General features: G+C 41.0%; 1 pseudogene; it reads right to left on the bottom strand.

Moving 5' to 3' along the window:
- Window positions 1–14,109: 14,109 nt before the first annotated feature.
- Window positions 14,110–14,691, bottom strand: LOC118584458 (annotated as a pseudogene).
- Between the last annotated feature and the right edge of the window lie 3,108 nt (window positions 14,692–17,799).

Here is a 17,799-nt window from a genome sequence, read left to right as displayed (position 1 = left end):
TAGGAACTTCCCTCCAGTGATTTCCTCTTTTTCACGCTCAGGTTCCATTAATTTCTTCTTCCTTCCTTTTTTTTTTTTTTTTAAATGGATGTGAATGTGTGTGTATAAGTTCGTGCATGTGTGTGCACATGTGTTTGTAAGCATGGGATTAACGGCACATTATTTATGTGCACATGTGGGCAGGCTGTAGGATAACCTCAAGTGACAGTCCTCAGGAGCATGAACCGTTGTTGTTTTATTCCTTGAGGCCATGTCTCACAATGCTCTGGAGCTTACCCATTCTGCTAGACTGACTGTCCACTGGGCTCCCGACATTCGGCTGTCTCTTCCATCCCTCTTCCGGCCCCCAGTGCTGGCACCGTGAGTATGAGCCACTGTGCGTGGGGGAATTCTGAGTCTGAACTCAGGTCCTCATGTTTGAGTGGCAAGCCTGTACTAACTCCAATCCCTCCTCTCCCTTTTAATAAGGACACAGAGGAAGTCGAAGGGCAGAGCTGAGGAGTGTATATATAGGGCCGGGGAAAAGACTTCTGACAGAAGTTGGGAAGGATTTGTGCTGTAAACTAACAAAACCATGAAGTCTCCCTGTCATTACAGATCTATTATTAATCCAGAAATAGTTTCCGGATTAAAAGGAGATAGAAGATTCTTGCTTCTCTTAATATTTACCTTTCGTTATCTTAATGTGTGTCAACTTCTGGACTTAATGGTAGATCTTTTGTACAATAACAATTTGAATAATTTGCCCAGACTTTATTTATGTTGTTTTATAGTTCCATAATTAAATCATAGAAAATGTCCAAATCTTCCAGTCCCCCCCCTCTCTTTATATATATATATATAATCAAAACTAAGAATCAGATTTTGTTTTATGTCTAATTGTGTGGTTGTTAAATGGGAACTGAGCTGGAAAAATGGATGTAATGCTAAGCTTATTAAGACCTTGGACAAGAATGCTTAAGAGGAAGCGTGAAGATTGAAAGGGTTTGGATTAGATTTTCATAAATATTTGTTCAGAAACCACAATTCCAACATGCAGAAGCCATCAGGACAAATGTCCCTCCTCTTTTTGTCCCCAGAATTCCTCAGCACACATTTATACCCCCTTCATTTAACTGCTCAGCTGGACAAGTTGTGAGGCAAAGGCAAACTTTAAGCCATGGATGGCAGAGTTTGCACACATGAAGTTATTGAGGAATCAGTAAAATAACAGAGTTAAGTGTTGAGCGTTGGCTGCACTGTACCTTCGGCAGGAAGTGGTCACAACCTCATGAATTCCAGTGAAAGATACCAGTATGGTTTGGTTAAGAGGATATAAATGAACTTTGTTTCACATTTGTACTTATTTTGCTTAAACGCACCACAGTGCTTTCTTGGGTAGATTTATTGAGTAAAGCTGCTTCTGTTTGGGTTAAACTCTACTGGTTTAAGAAGTGTCCTATGGATATCAGTTGGGCATGTGTTCTGCCTGGGGGTCATCTGTGGGCTCAAACCAAGGACACTGAGGTTGGAAGACCTGAGTCACAGGTTGGCTCAGATGCTCTGGAGTCTCTGATTTGCTCTTAGGAAATGCAGTCTGGGTCTGGACCCTTGGTTTCTTACTTGAAAGATCAAGGGCTTGTAGGCAGCCTGGAGCAGTGTCTTCTGACATTTCATGATCACACCTTAAATGGGTTGATGATGGCAGATTAGAGCTTCCATGGGAGGAAGATGTGGTAGATGATGATTTTTGTTCCCGGGAGAACCTACACTTTTAATATGAATTAATTTCTTACTTTTAAAAAAATTTATAAATTTATTTATTTTATTTCATGTGCATTGGTGTTTTGCCTGCACTGAAGTTATAGACAGTTGTAAGCTGCCATGTGGGTGCTGGGAATTGAACCCGGGTCCTCTGGAAGAACAATCAGTGCTCTTAACCACTGAACCATCTCTCCATCCCCTAATTCCTTACTTTTAATATGAATTAATTTCTTCCATTGTCATAGTTTCTTTCAGAACCAAAGAAAGCACCTTTCTGCTTTGCTTGTGAAATCTCCCTTGTCCTTGGAATTCTCACAAGTGTCTGTAACTGACATCTTCTGCTTCAATCTTAGAGGAGAAGTGTGACCTAAATGAAGACTGACAGGTTAGTAGAAAACCCAGGCCACTCTGATGTTCTGAATACTGTAGCTTGTTGCTAAATAGAGAAAGAGTTTGTGGCAAACCATGGCAAGGGTCAGGACTTTGGCATGAAATAGAGTTTGTAGACTCAAACAAAGGTGTTTGTGTTTAGTTCTGAATCCAACTGAGAGAAAATGAAGTTGACTTCTCTGTTTGTTTATTGGTTTTTATCTCTGAGCTTTGCCCAGGTCAGGACATTTCACTTCCTTCAGCATTGGAGAGCTGTTTGTTTATTTATTTATTTATTTATTAATTATGTATACAGTGTTCTGTCTGCACATATCCCTGCAGGCCAGAAGAGGGCACCAGATTTCATTATAGATGGTTGTGAGCCACCATGTGGTTGCTGGGAATTGAACTCAGGACCTTTGAAAGAGGTCCATCTCTCCAGCCGTTTGTTTTTACTTGTTGTTTTTGATGTTTCCATGTCATTCTCTAAGCCCTGAAAACTCCACCTATTTCAAAAGCTCTCCCAAGAAAATAGTTGAGGATTGACACCTCCAAATCCCTTTCCTTTACCTTTAAATTTGATACAGAAGCACAATAGTGGGTGGGGACTTTCCCTTACCCCAGTGCTTCTCAAAGGTTAAAAAAGCAGGTTTGTGCATCTGGAGAGTTCGCTCAGTGGTTAAGAGAACTGCTTTCTCTTCCAAGGGACCTGAGTTCTCTACTCAGCACCCGAGTCTGGAAGCTCACAACTGTGTGTAACTCTAGAGGATCTGATGTCCTCTTGCTGGCTTCCATAGGCATCTGCACAAACACACATACCTACCTACAAATAGACACATAAATTAAGAGACCTTTTATTTTAATATCAAAAATTGTAACAATATAATTACATCATTTCCCATCTTTCTTATCCTGCCTCCAACCCCTCCCATGACGTACTTGCCTTTCTCTCTCAAATTTATAGCCTCTTTTTCTGTAACTGTTGTTACACACACACACACACACACACACACACACACACACACACACAAACATACACACTGAAATACATAAATGTAACTTGCTTCATCCATATAATGTTACCTGAATGCATATGATCTCAGAACTGATCTCTTGGTATTGGATAACCAATTTGGGGCGGGGGGAGCTCTTCCCTGAGGAAGAACGATTTTCTCATTTCAGAATTCTCCAGTTATCTGTCTTTATCTAGGGTAGATACCCCTGAGAGATTTCCCCCTTTTACATTAGCATGTCCACTGTAGTCATCATTGTGCTGGTCTTGTTTAGGCAGCCATGTGGATGGGAAGAGACCCTTTGATGTTTCCAGGAGGTACAATTTCACTGCAAGCTTCCTGTTCCTCTGGCTCTTGTAATCTTTCTGCCCCCTCTTCCACAGTGATCCCTGAGTCTTAGGTACAAAACCTGTGTTGTGATGTTTTTCTGTCGGCTTAGTGGACACACCTGAATCTTCTATTGATATTTTAATTACTGTCTAAGTCCCAAGGCCCTGCAGTCAGCACCTAGATGCTCAGAATGAAGCCTGGCAGGATTTCCAGTCCCACTGGCACCAGCTTGGCCGTGGCCACAGCCACCAAATATAGGTTTTAACTGAGTCTCTATCATTCTATTTACCAGTAAAGACCTGGGAGTCAGATGGTGGGGTGAAAATCTACTAGATCAGAGAAGCCAAGAAGCAACCTACTGACCTTTTTTGGCTGGAGACCAAGGAAGAGAAGTGTCTCTCTCTTCATCCTAAACCAAAAAGGTGGCAAATTTCTAAGTCCCTCCCTACTCTTTCCTGTGCATCTCTCTATCAGTATTCCTGGCTTCTTCATTCTCTCTATGGCTAATTCTTTTCAACTAATCACTGGCTCCACCCCCTGATCAAAGGTTAATTTTATTAGCAGACTCGAAGTTTCACAGTGTGATCAAAAATGCTGTAACAGTGTTGTAGATTATGGAGATGGGACTGGACACTGTAGATGTAACCGTATTGTTAAATAAGAAACACAGATCCAATTGCAGTTAAAAGCCACGAGGTCAGAGCAAGAACTGAAAACCTTACCCTTCACTGCTTCTGCTGTCTTTCCTCTCCGCAAGAGAGCTACTTCTTGTGTGTCTGTCTTTATAATTTGTAGACTTTCTGTTCTGCTTTCTCATTGGTTGTAAACCTGGCCACATAACCTCCTCGTCACTGCCTGTCTGTACAGACCTCCAGGTCTTCTATGCATGGTATTGAGATTAAAGGCATGTCACCATGCTGGCTGTATCCTTGAACACACAGAGATCTGCCTAGCTCTGCCTCCCAAGTGCTGGGATTAAAGGCGTGCACCACCACCACCCAGCTTCTACTATGGCTTGCTCTGACCCCAAGGCAACTTTATTAACATACAAATAAAATCACATTTTACAAATATAGTATCACCACAGGACACCATACAGTCTCTTGTTCCAGGTTTTTGATTGGTTATGATTTTCCATAATTAGTCCTCATCTGTTGCAAAGAGAAATTTCTTTGATGAAGGGTAAGAACTCCACTTACCTGGGTATAAGGACATACATTTAGAATGTAGTTAGGAATTATGCTAGTATAGTAAAGTGGTGGTTGTAGATTCTCCTCCAAGATTCATGACTTTACTAGCCACGGGTCATTGGCTATGGTTTAGTTCCAGGCATGGTTTCCTTCTTGTTTAATGAACTGTCACTACAATTAGAGAGTTGTTGGCTACTGCCCAGGTATGCATGACACTACAGCACCCTTAATATTATTGTGCCATGATGACTATTGTTGTGGTTTGTAGGCATTGTTGCTAGGTAGGACTATTGGTACTTTCTTCCCTTGGAAACTTGCATGACATCCTCTGGTACAATTAAAGCTAGTCTTCCAGGGAAAGCTTTCAGGTCAGATCCAGTTCAGGGGACTCTGGGTCCTGTGTCTGAAGCACGTGGTGTATTCAGTAATAGGGCCTTACCTCCCACCACTAGAAGGCAACCAAAGGCAACAGCAATAGTCTACAATGTTTTGGAAATTTTTTGGACAACTTTGACCAAAAACTTAAAGGGGAGTTTCTCATTCATGGTTGTGGGGGTTTTGTTAAATAGTCTGTAGCTCTTTAGATGAGCATTGTCAGCCCAGATGGGAAGATTTCATTAAAATTATATATATGTATATATGACCTTATATTTATAATATATAATTATAGGTAGATTGATTGTAATATGTTTCTGTGGTGGTTTGAAAGAAAATGGCCCCCAAAGGGAGTGGCACTAATGGGAGGTGTAGCCTTGTTGGAGTAGGTGTGGTCTTGTTGGAGAGTAAGTGTATCACAATTGAGGTAGACTTTGAGGTCTCATATATGCTCAAGCCATGCCCAGTGAGACAGTTCACGTCCTGTTGCCTGCAAAAATGTAGAACTCTGAGCTACCTTTCCAGCACCACGTCTGACTGCACTGTGATGATGATAGACTGAACCTCAGAACTGTAAGTGAGTCACCCAATTAAACATTTCCCTTTATAAGAGCTGTTATGGTCATGGCGTCTCTTCACAGTAGTAGAAACCCTAAGACAGCTTCATATCTTTCTGTTATTTTTACCTATTTTCCCTTCTTCTCTATTTCTCTTCCCCATCCCTAATGAAACCCTCTTGTTTTCCTTTTAAATCACTTATACCCTACTTCCCCCTTCTAGAGCCTTCCCCTGGCATGATCCCCTTTTATTTTCTTGGTTTCTGCAGTAAGTCTAGGATATGTACTCATATCTAAAGATTTAGAGCTGGAAGCCTCAGATGAGAGAGACCATGTGACCTTTGTCTTTCTGTTTCTAGATGACCTCATCAATATTGTCTTTTCTAGTTGCATCCATTTAACTACAAATTTTATTTCATTTTACTTTAGTGGAATAATATTACATAGTATATATGTATCACATTTTCATTATCCATTTGTCAGTTGAAGGACAGTTAGATTGTTTCCACTTCCTAGCTATTATGAGTAGGAAGTAATGAATAGAGATGATTAAGCAAGCATCTGTGGAGTAGGATATGGAGTTCTCTGGGCCTATGCCATGGAGTGCTATAGCTGAGTCAAACTGGAGATTTGGTCTTAGCTTCTGAGGGTTCTCCACACCGATTTCCAGAGTGCATGGACCAGTTTGCAATCCTACCAACTGTGGATGAGAATTCCCTTTCTCCTGGGATTTGTTGTTGAATATTTTTTGTTTATCTTTGCCATTGTGACTGGGGTAAGATGAAATATCAAAAATGACTTTATTTCCATTTCCTCAGTTGCTAGGGATAATGAACATTTTATTGAGATATTTCTTAGTGCTTTAAATTTCCTCTTATAAGAACTCTCAGTTCAAATCTTAAGCCTAATTTTTAAATGGGTCATTTTTTTAAATTATTTTTTGGAGTTCCTTTTATATTGTGGATATTAATTGTCTATTACATGTATAGCTAGCAAAGGTTTTTTTTTCTCTCTCACTTCCTTTTTACTTGATTATTTCTTAAGCTATAAAGAAGATTTTTAGTTTCATTAAGTTTCACTTATCAATTACTGACCTCAATTCCTGGGCAAATAAGATCTAATTCAGAAAATCCTTTTCCACATCTATATCCTGTAGGGTATTGCCTATGTTGTCATCTGGCCGTTTCAGGTTTCATATTTAGGTCTTTTTAGCTTTTATTGCAAAGTGATAGATAAGGGTCTAATTTTATTCTTGTGCATGTGGATATCTCGTTTTCTCAGTACCATTTGTTGAAGACACTGTCTTTTCTCCAGTGTATTTTTCTGGCATCTTTGTGAAATATTAGATGGCAGTAGGTAAGAAAATATTGGCTGTAGATCTTCTTTGAAAGTCTGGTAGAATTCTGCTGTGCATCCATCTGGGCCTGGACTTTCTTATTTGGGAAGCTCTTACTACTGTTTCCATTTCCTCGCTTGTTACCACCTGCTTAGGTTGTTGATCTCTTCTTGGTTTGATTTTCATAATTTTACTGTATCTAGAAATCATCTATTTCTTTTAAGTTTTCCAGCTTAATGGAGTAGAGGTTTTTAATAAATTCCCTTATAATATTCTGAGTTTCTTTGGTGTCTGATATAGTATTTCCTGGTTCATTTCTGATTCTGTCCAGTTTCTTTTGGTTAGTTGGACCAAGAGTCTGTGGATCTTGTTTATCTTCTCAAAGAAGCAGTTCTTAGATTTATTGACTTTCTTAAAGTAGTGTTTTCTTTGTTTCTATTAATTGACATTGGCTTTTATTTTTACTGTTTTCTTACCACATACTAGTATAGGAGGAAGTTTCTCTCCCACCTACCTGTTCCTGAATACCCAGGCAACTGCTTCTTAAATAATTGACTCTGTGGTTTAATATTACTTATAAATGCTCAGCCAGTAGCTCAGGCTTATTACTAACTAGCTCTTACACTTAAATTAACTAATAATTCTTATCTGTGTTTAGCCATGTGGCTTGGTACCTTTTCTCAGTGTGGCATTCTCATCTTGCTTCCTCTGCATCTGGCTGGCGACTCCTTGATTCCACCTTTCCTCTTCCCATCATTCTCAGCTTGGCTTTTCCCTACACTTCCTGCCCAGCTACTGGCCAATCTGTTGTATTAAAGGAATTCGAGTGACAAGTCTTTACAATGTACAAGAGCATGCTAGGTTTGGTTTTGTTAGTTCTTGTTTTTCCAAAGTTTTGGGTTGCATCATTAAATCACTTATTTGTGCTCTGTTTTTTTTTTTTTTTTTTTTTTTTAATGTAGGGACTTAAAGCTATAAATTTCCCTCATGGGGACTGCTTTTAATGTGTACCAGTGGTTTTGTTGTGTTGTATTTTCACTTTAATTTTGACCCATGAAATTTTTTCTTTCTTTTTAATTTCTTCTTCAACCCATTCACCATTCAGCAATGATCTATTTAATTTTAACACGTTTGTGTATTTAATAGAGCTGTGTTTGCTGTTTAAGTTTTATTATTTTGTGGTTAAAATGGAATACATGAAATAATTTCAATCTTTCTGAATTGGTTATGATCCATTTTGTGTCCCAGAATGTGGTTTATTTTGGAGAAACATCTATATATATGCTCCTAAGTAGAATGTATATTATTTAGTATTTGGGTCAAATATTCTGTAGATATCCGTTAAGTCTCTTTGTTGTATGATGTCATTGAATTCTGATATTTTTTCTGCATTTTTTTTTGTCCAGATGCGTTACTTTGGAGAAAATTAGATGTTGAAATCATCTTCTATTAATGGCTTGATATTAACCTGTGTCTTGAATTATAGTCCTACACTTTTCATGAAACTGGGTGCACCAGAGTTTGGTGTGCATATATTTAGGACAGTAATGTCTTCTTGGTTAATTGCTCCTTTGATTAAAATGAAGTGTCCTTCTTGGTCTCTTCTGATTAGGGTTAGTTTGACGTCTGTTTTGTCTGACACTAGGATAGCAAACCCTGCTTGCCTCCTGCTCTTATTTGATTGGAGTATGTTTGTCCATCCTTTCACATCAGAGTGGTACCCATCTTTAATGTTAAGGTGTGTTTCTTATAGACAACAGAAAATGGTTTTTTGTTTTTCTTTCTTTCTTCCTTCCTCCCTCCCTCTATCTCTTTTCTTTCTTTCTTTCTTTCTTTCTTTCTTTCTTTCTTTCTTTCTTTCTTTCTTTCTTTTTCTTTCTTTCTCTTTCTTTCTTTCTTTCTTTCTTTCTTTCTTTCTTTCTTCTCTCTCTCTCTTTCTTTCTCTTTCCTTGTCCCTAAAAACATAGAGAGAAAACTTTCATTGGTCTAAGAGATTAATGGCTTCACACCCTCAGGCTCAGTATCCAAGGATATAGGGGAATGTCCCATGAAGGGTCAGAGAATCAGCTTTTGTGATTGAGTTTTAAGGAGTGAGGAGGGGTTGGTAAATCCAGGCCTAGAAACTTCTTATTGGTAAATTGTTCTTCAAATCTGCTGGGTGGTAGTTAAGACAGATTACCTTCAGCCTCTAGGTTTCAGGGTGAAACATAACTTATGTTTTTGGAAGGACATCCCAGCTCCAGGACATATTATGGGGGTTGAATGCTTTCTGGAATTCCATAGGCAGCAGGTTTCTTGAAATCTTGGGCCTAATTTTTTTTTTTTTTTTGACCCAGGTTTAGGGAGTAGGCCATTTTTTCCAGACCCTTCACAGATAAAGCATAGGAGTCATGGGTTTTTGTCGGGCTCCTTCTTGCTGGCAGTTTGGAAGTTTGGGAATCTAGAGGAACTCTAAGAGAGGCGCTGTTTTTACTTCATCCTGTGTGGTGGACTGAGTGATGGCAGGGACTTGATCCAGGAGGAACTTCTGTAAAAAGTTTAAAAGACAGAGTGAAAATGTGAATATGAGGATGCTAAGGAGAAAGAGTAGGGGGAGGAGCCTAGATAGAGGGAACTAAGAGCCCTTATAGGCGAAGAGGAGGGTTATTGATGAATTCTTTGTGCCTTGTCCTCATCTTTGGACCATGTCTCAAACCAGGTCTCTCCATTAGCAACAGTGAGTTGAGCTAGTCAATTTTGATTTTGGAGCATGATAGTGGCCAAAAATTGAACTGTTTTGTCCTTGTTCAAACTGACTACCCCTGAATTAAGAGGAAAAACCCTTCAAAGACACTTTAAAAATCCCCTGAGAAGAGACTGTATGTTTTGGGCTCCCGGGTCACTTTTGCTGTGTGTGTCTTTACTTGTCTCAAATTGTTTACCTCAGCCTTTGGCTTCCCCTTCACTCATAAAGATCCTTGAAGGAACCTTTGAAAGGCTGGGGAGGGCTTTCCTAAACAGGCTGCACCTCTCTGCTTTCACTAAAACCTGTAGAACTTGCTCCTTCCAATGTCTGCTCAAGGGACCTTACCTGTCCGAAATAAGCTTACTTTGCAAAGCTCTCTTATGTATTCAGAGATTGACTTCCCTGTGTCCATTCCACTGGTTCCCTACAATCTTACCAATGCACCCTCACCATCACCACCTTCCCTGTGTCCATTCATTCCACTGGTTCCCTACAATCTTACCAATGCACCCTCACCATCACCACCTTCCCTGTGTCCATTCATTCCACTGGTTACCTACAATCTTACCAATGCACCCTCACCATCACCACCTTCCCTGTGTCCATTCATTCCACTGGTTGCCTACAATCTTACCAATGCACCCTCACCATCACCACCTTCCCTGTGTCCATTCATTCCACTGGTTCCCTACAATCTTACCAATGCACCCTCACCCTCACCACCTTCCCTGTGTCCATTCATTCCACTGGTTCCCTACAATCTTACCAATGCACCCTCACCATCACCACCTTCCCTGTGTCCATTCATTCCACTGGTTACCTACAATCTTACCAATGCACCCTCACCCTCACCACCTTCCCTGTGTCCATTCATTCCACTGGTTGCCTACAATCTTACCAATGCACCCTCACCATCACCACCTTCCCTGTGTCCATTCATTCCACTGGTTACCTACAATCTTACCAATGCACCCTCACCCTCACCACCTTCCCTGTGTCCATTCATTCCACTGGTTGCCTACAATCTTACCAATGCACCCTCACCATCACCACCTTCCCTGTGTCCATTCATTCCACTGGTTGCCTACAATCTTACCAATGCAACCTCATCATCACCACTTTTGCTCCATAAGACCAGATAACGCCCTTCTGGAAATATCTGCCTCATTGGCCTTCCCACTTTCAATCTTTCTTAGTCCTCAGAATTACTGGGGACCTAATCTAAGATCTAGGCAAATAACTAATCCCTTTCCCTATTCAAACCTAACTCTGCTGCCATCTGTCTGCTCCTACAGCTGTCTTAGCTTTTTGGTTTTTACTTCAACACTAAGACAGTTTGCCTAGCTAATGGGTCATCTAAATCTTCTTGCCCCTTCAGGCATTCCTTCAGGACTCAGAATGGTTTCTTTGCCCAATTAATCTGTCTGGTGAGGACCAGCTCCCAGAAAACCTTAGATAAACCAGATCAGCATGACACCCTTCAGGACCGACTTGATTCTTTGGCCACTATGGTACTCCGAAATCAAAGGGGAATTTGTTCATTGGTCATCCAGCCAGCTGCTGTCTTTTGGTAGGAAATGGAAACTGTTCCTATTGAAAGTTATTATTAAAAGGGGCATGTTGTTGAGTTTAGGTAGTGTTTGTCTTCTCAGTGATAGTTTGTGTTTCAGTAATTATAGCTTTGTTTTTCTTTCTGCATTCTCTTTTCTATGTTCATTTGTCTAGTTAGCCTGAAATACCACATCTTACATTATACTTAGATTTGGTCTGTTGGCTATAAATCTTTTAGGTTGTTTATATCATAGGAAGTTTTTTTTTTTTTTTTTTTCTCCTTAAGCTATGGCAGATAGTTTTGCTAGATACATTAGTTGAGGTTGGTTGTCTTTGGAATGCATTGCTCCAGGCTCTGTGGTTTAAATGCTTCCATCAAGAAATCAGCTGTTAGTCTGATGCATAGAATCTTTCAAATTCTAGATTATCTTCATGATTTCTGTCAGCCTTATGTTAGTGTTTTCTTGAGAATCACTCAGATATTTATTCTCTTTAATTTCATTGAGCTGTTTCTTCGTGTCTTCTTAAACTCCTTGAATTGTTTGATGAAGTTTATGACTGTTATTTAAAATGCTGTGTCCTGGGGTTTTTCTATGTAAATCTCATTGTTGAACATTTCTATAGGAATGGTGGGTTTTTTTTGGGGGGTGGATACTGCCTTGATCACTCATATTGTTTGTGTTTTTGTGATAAGATCTAGTTCTGAGAATTTCTTCTGTTAGTTGTATCTGTTATAGAGATAGAACACGGGCTGTGTGGGCAGGGTTAGGACTAAAGGTTGGCTATGGATTTGGTGGAATGAAGTAAGGTGAGTAGAAAGGACTAGACTGGTGGACAGAATGTGTATCTTTGTCTAAGTCTGGAGTTTATGGTTAGATCTGGAGATCTAGGGTATGTAGAGGGCAGAATCAAGCAGACTCATCACACCAGAATCTGTATGGAATTTGGGTGAGTGGAAAGGTTCGAGGTGGCATTGGAGGGGCCTGTAGGTAGCAGGCAGGCTGAGGAGATCCTTGTGGAAATCTATTTTCTGGGGACTGTACAAGCAAGAGCAAGTCAGACTAGATGTGCAGGGCACTGGATGTGGGGCCAGGGGTAGCTCTGGGAGCTTGGGGAGGATACGTATGGGGGAGGGGCAGGCAGAGGAGGCCAACTCACATGACTAGACATTGGTGAAAGATATGCAGAATCTGTCTAGACAGAAATGTTGGATGAGGTGTAGGAGTGGCCTCTGAGTGGTGGACAGGCAGGGAGGAGTCTTGTAGAAGCCTAGAGGCTGGGAGCATTGCCAACAGGGACATCCAGACTAGGCCAGGGCACTGAATAGTTTGTGGTGTGTGTGTGTGTGTGTGTGTGTGTGTGTGTGTGTGTGTGGTGTGATGTGTGACATATAAGGTGTGTGTGTGTATGTGCGTGATGTGTGATATATGTGTATGTGAGATGTGATATGTGATGTGGGTGGTGTATATATGGTGTGTGTATAAGGAGTGTGTGTGTGTGAGAGAGAGACATTACAGGGATACACATAGATAGACTCTGCTGATGATCTGGCTGGGCATTGAGTTTGGAGCTAAAAGAAATCATAGGAAAAAAGGACATGTTTGTGCTAATTTGTTTTCAGAATATAGTCTTTAAAATTAAGGAAAATCTCTTTGATGTTTTAATTTGACTTTAAAAAGCCAGTTTTCCCAAAAAAAATTTACCCCAGGTCTACTCTTAACCCTATTTGTTTGTTTGTTTGTTTGTTTGTTGAGATTGGGTCTCATGTAGTCCAGGCTGGCTTTGAGCTCATTATGTTGCAGAGGTTGACCTTAAGCTCAGAATGCATTCCCCAAGTACTGGGATTATAAGTATGCACTATCAACCATAGCTTATGAGGTATTGTGGATCTAACCCAAGGCTTCATGCATGTTAGGCAAGTGCCCTACCAACTGAGCTATGTTCTCAGTCCATCCTTAATTTATATACATCCTGTAGAATAAGAAATGATTCAATTTTTCAAGCAATCATAAACTAGGCAATGCTCAGCAGGTGTGAATAGGGAATACCCACCTCAAATGCTTTCGGTAGGGAAATGTCTGATGCTATTAAAGCAGCCTTGCTGCAAAAACTGGAGACCATTTCTAGTTTTCTACCTCAAGCAGGAAGCAAATAGTTTCCTTAGAACTATGAATTCACCTGCTGGTTCCCCATCCCCTGCTCTAACCCGTTCTTTGCCCTTAGCATTCACCACAGGCAGAATCTGGTTTTAAAGGGAATGCAAGTTTGTTATGTTGCAGACCTCTGATAGAGATGTCACATATACAATATGGTCCATGGCTAGAATTCTGCAAGTATTAGAGGAAAGAGAAGAATTTTATAGAAACCTGCACTCTGGGGTTGGGATGCAGTTCAGTGGTAGAATGCTTGCTTAGTAGGCATGAGGCCCTGGAGTTCAACTGTAGTATTGAAAAAGAAAGGAAGAAGAAGCAGAGAGAGAGAGAGAGAGAGAGAGAGAGAGAGAGAGAGAGAGAGAGAGAGAGAGAAAGAAAGGCTGGAAGGAAGGAAGGGTGGAAGGAAGGAAGGAAGAAATCTATATACAAAAGTGAGCAATCAACACACAAGCACACATATAGCCCAGTATCAAATACTAGGCTCTTTGGATCAAGAATTAGATTCTCCAAAGAGCCTACAAGATGTAGAACCTATACTTGGATACCTAGAGAGATATCCCAGACTCTTTTCTGAGGAGAAATAGAGGCTGATATAAATCCTTTTGGGTGTCCTGGTCATAATTGTCATATATATATATAAATGGTTCTTACTTAGTTTTTATTCATAATCATAAACTTAACTCTGCAACCCACTAGACTTGGAGGGGAATGAGGAGAACCTGGAACCCAGAGAACTTCAGTGAGAGCAGAGATTAAAGGGTACTGTGAGCAGATGGGGTGGGGGTGCTCTCCTGAGCTACAGAAGAAATGGTCTGGTGGGTAAGAAGCCCGCAAGTCGAAAGAGTTAGAGTTGTCCACAGTCAGAAATGGTGATCTTCTTGCTGGTCTTGCCATTCCTGGACCCAAAGTGCGCCATGGCTTCCATAATGTTCATGCCTTCTTTCACCTTCCTGAAGACCACATGTTCGACATCCAGCCACTCAGTCTTGACGGTGCAGATGAAAAACTTGGAACCATTTGTGTTTGGTCCAGCATTTGCCATGGACAAGATGCCAGGGACTGTATGCTTCAGGACAAAGTTCTCATCCTCCAATTTCTCTCCATAGATGGACCTGCCGCCAGTGCCATTATGGCGTGTGAAGTCACCACCCCGGCACATGAATCCTGGAATAATCCTATGAAAGGAGGAACCCTTATATCCAAATCCTTTTTCTCCAGTGCTCAGAGCATGGAAGTTTTCTGCTGCCTTTGGAACTTTGTCTGCAAATAACTCAAAGGAGATAACAGTCCAAGAGCTCGCCATCAGCCTTGATATGGAAGAACACGGTGGGGTTGACCATGGTGGCAGCAAGCAGCAACAGGGGACAGCAATGTCTGCGAAGCCTATTTTTATATGTTATGCTGTAAGATCTGATGTATCCCACAGTGGCCTTGAACTTGTTATGACCAAGGATGATCTTGAACTTCTGATCCTCATGTCTCTACCTCCCTCTTTCTAGAAGTTCAGACCTTCACTACCACACCCAGTTTATGTGGTATTGGGGATCAAACCCAGCACATTTTAGGCAAGTATGTTACCAAGTTAATCATATCCCCAGCCCCATGAAATATACTTCATCCTGCCTAGGTTCCTGAATATGAGTCCAGTGATTTTCAACAAGTTTGAGTTTCCTAAAAAATGCTTTCATATGCCTACCAATAGCTGCTGCAACAGATCCAAGATCCAATAGCTTAACATGTAGGCACATACTCACAGCATGGGTTAATGGGGTGCTTGGCTGGTTGGGGCATTCACACTACATGCTGATTTGGGAGTCCAAGTACTTTGTTTTGTGGTGGAATTTACAGCCCAGGACTGCATTGAGATGCTGGCCAAGAAGTCATATCTTACCTGGAGTGGCTGGTTGTTCATCACCACAGGAAAACTGGAGTGAATTGGATTGATTGTTTTTCTAGGTTGAAGAAGTCCTGTGAACCAGCATAGGCTCCGAGACCTGAAAGCAAATCTGGGAGGGGTCTCTGGAAAAGGTTTTCCTGAGAAAGCTTTAAGGGAGGGGCTCTTTCTCATTATCTTCCTCTTGTTTTCTGGGAACTACAACCAGTTAAAGCCAGTACTGAGCATAGACAAAGGAGGATTGTAAAGGAGCCCTGTTTCCAGCGTCTTATTGGCTCTTGAGTCCATTTGAAGGCTCCTTATTTCTAAAATCCTTTTTGAACATAAAAATTAATGAAACAATTTTGTTTTAGCTACTTTGTATCAATTTTCTATTACTTTCCATAAAAACTCCTGATCTGTGCAAACTGTTTCTTCATAACGATGACATTTAATTAAATAATTTCTGTTTGCAGTTGCTACTTCGGCTTGGCTTAGTGTGTCAGTCATGAGGAAGGTAATGTTTTCTGTTTTCTGTGAATATCCAGCCCATTTAGGTGAGCTATTTGGAGGAGGAAACCCCCCCGGAACACTCATGTTTTCAGAAGCCCTTACTTCTAGTTCCCATGAGCAAATGTTTTGTGTATATTGAGATCTGTATTCAACTCCATTCTTTTAGTTTATGACTGATGTTCCCTCACCCCATTTTCTTTGCTTTTCTGAGACAGGATCTCATGTACACCAGGCTTGCTTCAAACTTGTTATGTATCACAGAATAACCTTGAGTTCCTGTCCTTCCTGCCTTCATTTCCTAAGTGCTGGGATGACAGGCATGCACTATTCTGTCTGACATCCCCCAACCTCAAACCTGAATGACAAGAAAATACATATTGATGACTGGCAGTGGTAGCACATGCCTTTGATTCCAGCACTCAGGAGGGAGAGGCAGGGAGATCTCCATGAGTTCGAGGCCAACCTGGTCTATAGAGCTTATTCTGTGATAGCCAAGACTACACAAAGAAACTGCCTTGAATACCACCCCTTCCACCTCCCCCAGAAAAAAAAGAAAAAAAAGGAAAGAAATAAAAGAAAATATGTATTGGAAATGGAGCTGAAATGACTTAGGACTTCTAACAGTTTTTAAAAATGTCTCCTGGGATTGGAGAGGTGGTTCAGTGGTTAAGAGGACTTTTTCCTCTTGCTGCGGTCTTGGAAAGGTTTAGTTCCCAGCATGCACGTGGTGGCTTACAACTATCCACAGCTCCAATTTCAGGAGATCTGACTTCCTTACCTGACTTCCACATACACTAGCTGTGCACAAGGCACATACACATACATACAGGCAAAACACACCCATAAAAATAAATAAATGTCTCTTACCGGAAATTGCTGGTTATCAGCCTATTGCTTGTTTGAAATTCACCCGCTCTGAGCAGGCTGCTGGCCTCAGCACTCCAGTAGCTACTTCATCCTTGAAGCTGCTGCTTGAGCGGAAGAAGATATTTTGGCACATTTTTTTACCTTTGGAATTTTTTGTTTTTTGAGATAAATTTAGTCCAGTTCCCCTTTTCTCTGTTCCTACTCTGCAGGGAGTTGTTGTGTGTGGTGGAATTGGAAATATGAATTTACTGTATGTTTGGAAGACAAACATCTCCTGGGAGCAAATGTTTGCCTCTGGAATTCCATGCACAATGTTGGGGCAGTCTTGTTCTGATTGTTGATGAACTTGGACAGTGCCATACCTCATTGCTCTTGTTGTATTTCTTATATATCTAGGGTGTGTGTTGTGTGTGTGTGTGTGTGTGTGTATGTGTGTGTGTGTGTATGAGTGTGTGTGTTTGAGTGTGCATGTATGTTTGAATGTGCATGTGCGTGTTTTAGTGTGTGTGCAGGCAGAGGTCAATTTCAAGCCTCCATTATTCCTTGGGAGCTGTGTTGGTTCAAATGCTATTGGGAGGTGTGGCCTTGTTAGAGTAGGTGTGGAATTGTTGGAGGAACAGTGTGGGGTGGGCTTTGGAGTTTCAGAAACCCAAACCAGGCCCAGTGTCTCTCTCTTTTCTTGCTGCCTGCCAATTCAGATGCATAACTCTTGGCTCCTTCTCCAGCACCAAGTCTGCCTGCACTCTACCATGCTTCCTGCCACACAATAATGGTCTAAACCTCTGAACCTGTAAGCCTGCTCAAATTAAATGTTTTCTTTTATAGAAGTTGCCATGGTCATGGTGTCTCTTCACAGCAGTAAAACCCTAACTAAGACTAAGACAGGTGTCACTCCCTAGATCCTGAGCTCACCATATAGGCTACACTTTCTGGCCAATCAGCCATGGAGGTCTGCCAGTACTGATGTTAGAAGTGCATATTGCCATACCCAGATTCTACATTTGAGTTCTGGGGTCAAACTCAGGTCTTTATGCTTGCACAGTAAACAGCCAACTGAACTATCTTCCAGGATTTGCCAACTTTCTTTGTAAAGAAGTTGCTTTCAGAACGAACTTCGCATTGGCCGATGGCGACATGAACCATAACAGTTACTTTAATGATCATGGGAAAGCCTTGAATTCAAGCATAGCCATGTGGAAAATCA

Source organism: Onychomys torridus, chromosome 5 (assembly GCF_903995425.1).
Source record: "Onychomys torridus chromosome 5, mOncTor1.1, whole genome shotgun sequence".
Lineage (NCBI taxonomy): Eukaryota > Metazoa > Chordata > Mammalia > Rodentia > Cricetidae > Onychomys > Onychomys torridus.
The sequence above is the reverse complement of the archived record's forward strand: the minus strand, read 5'-3'. Positions and strand labels throughout refer to the sequence as shown.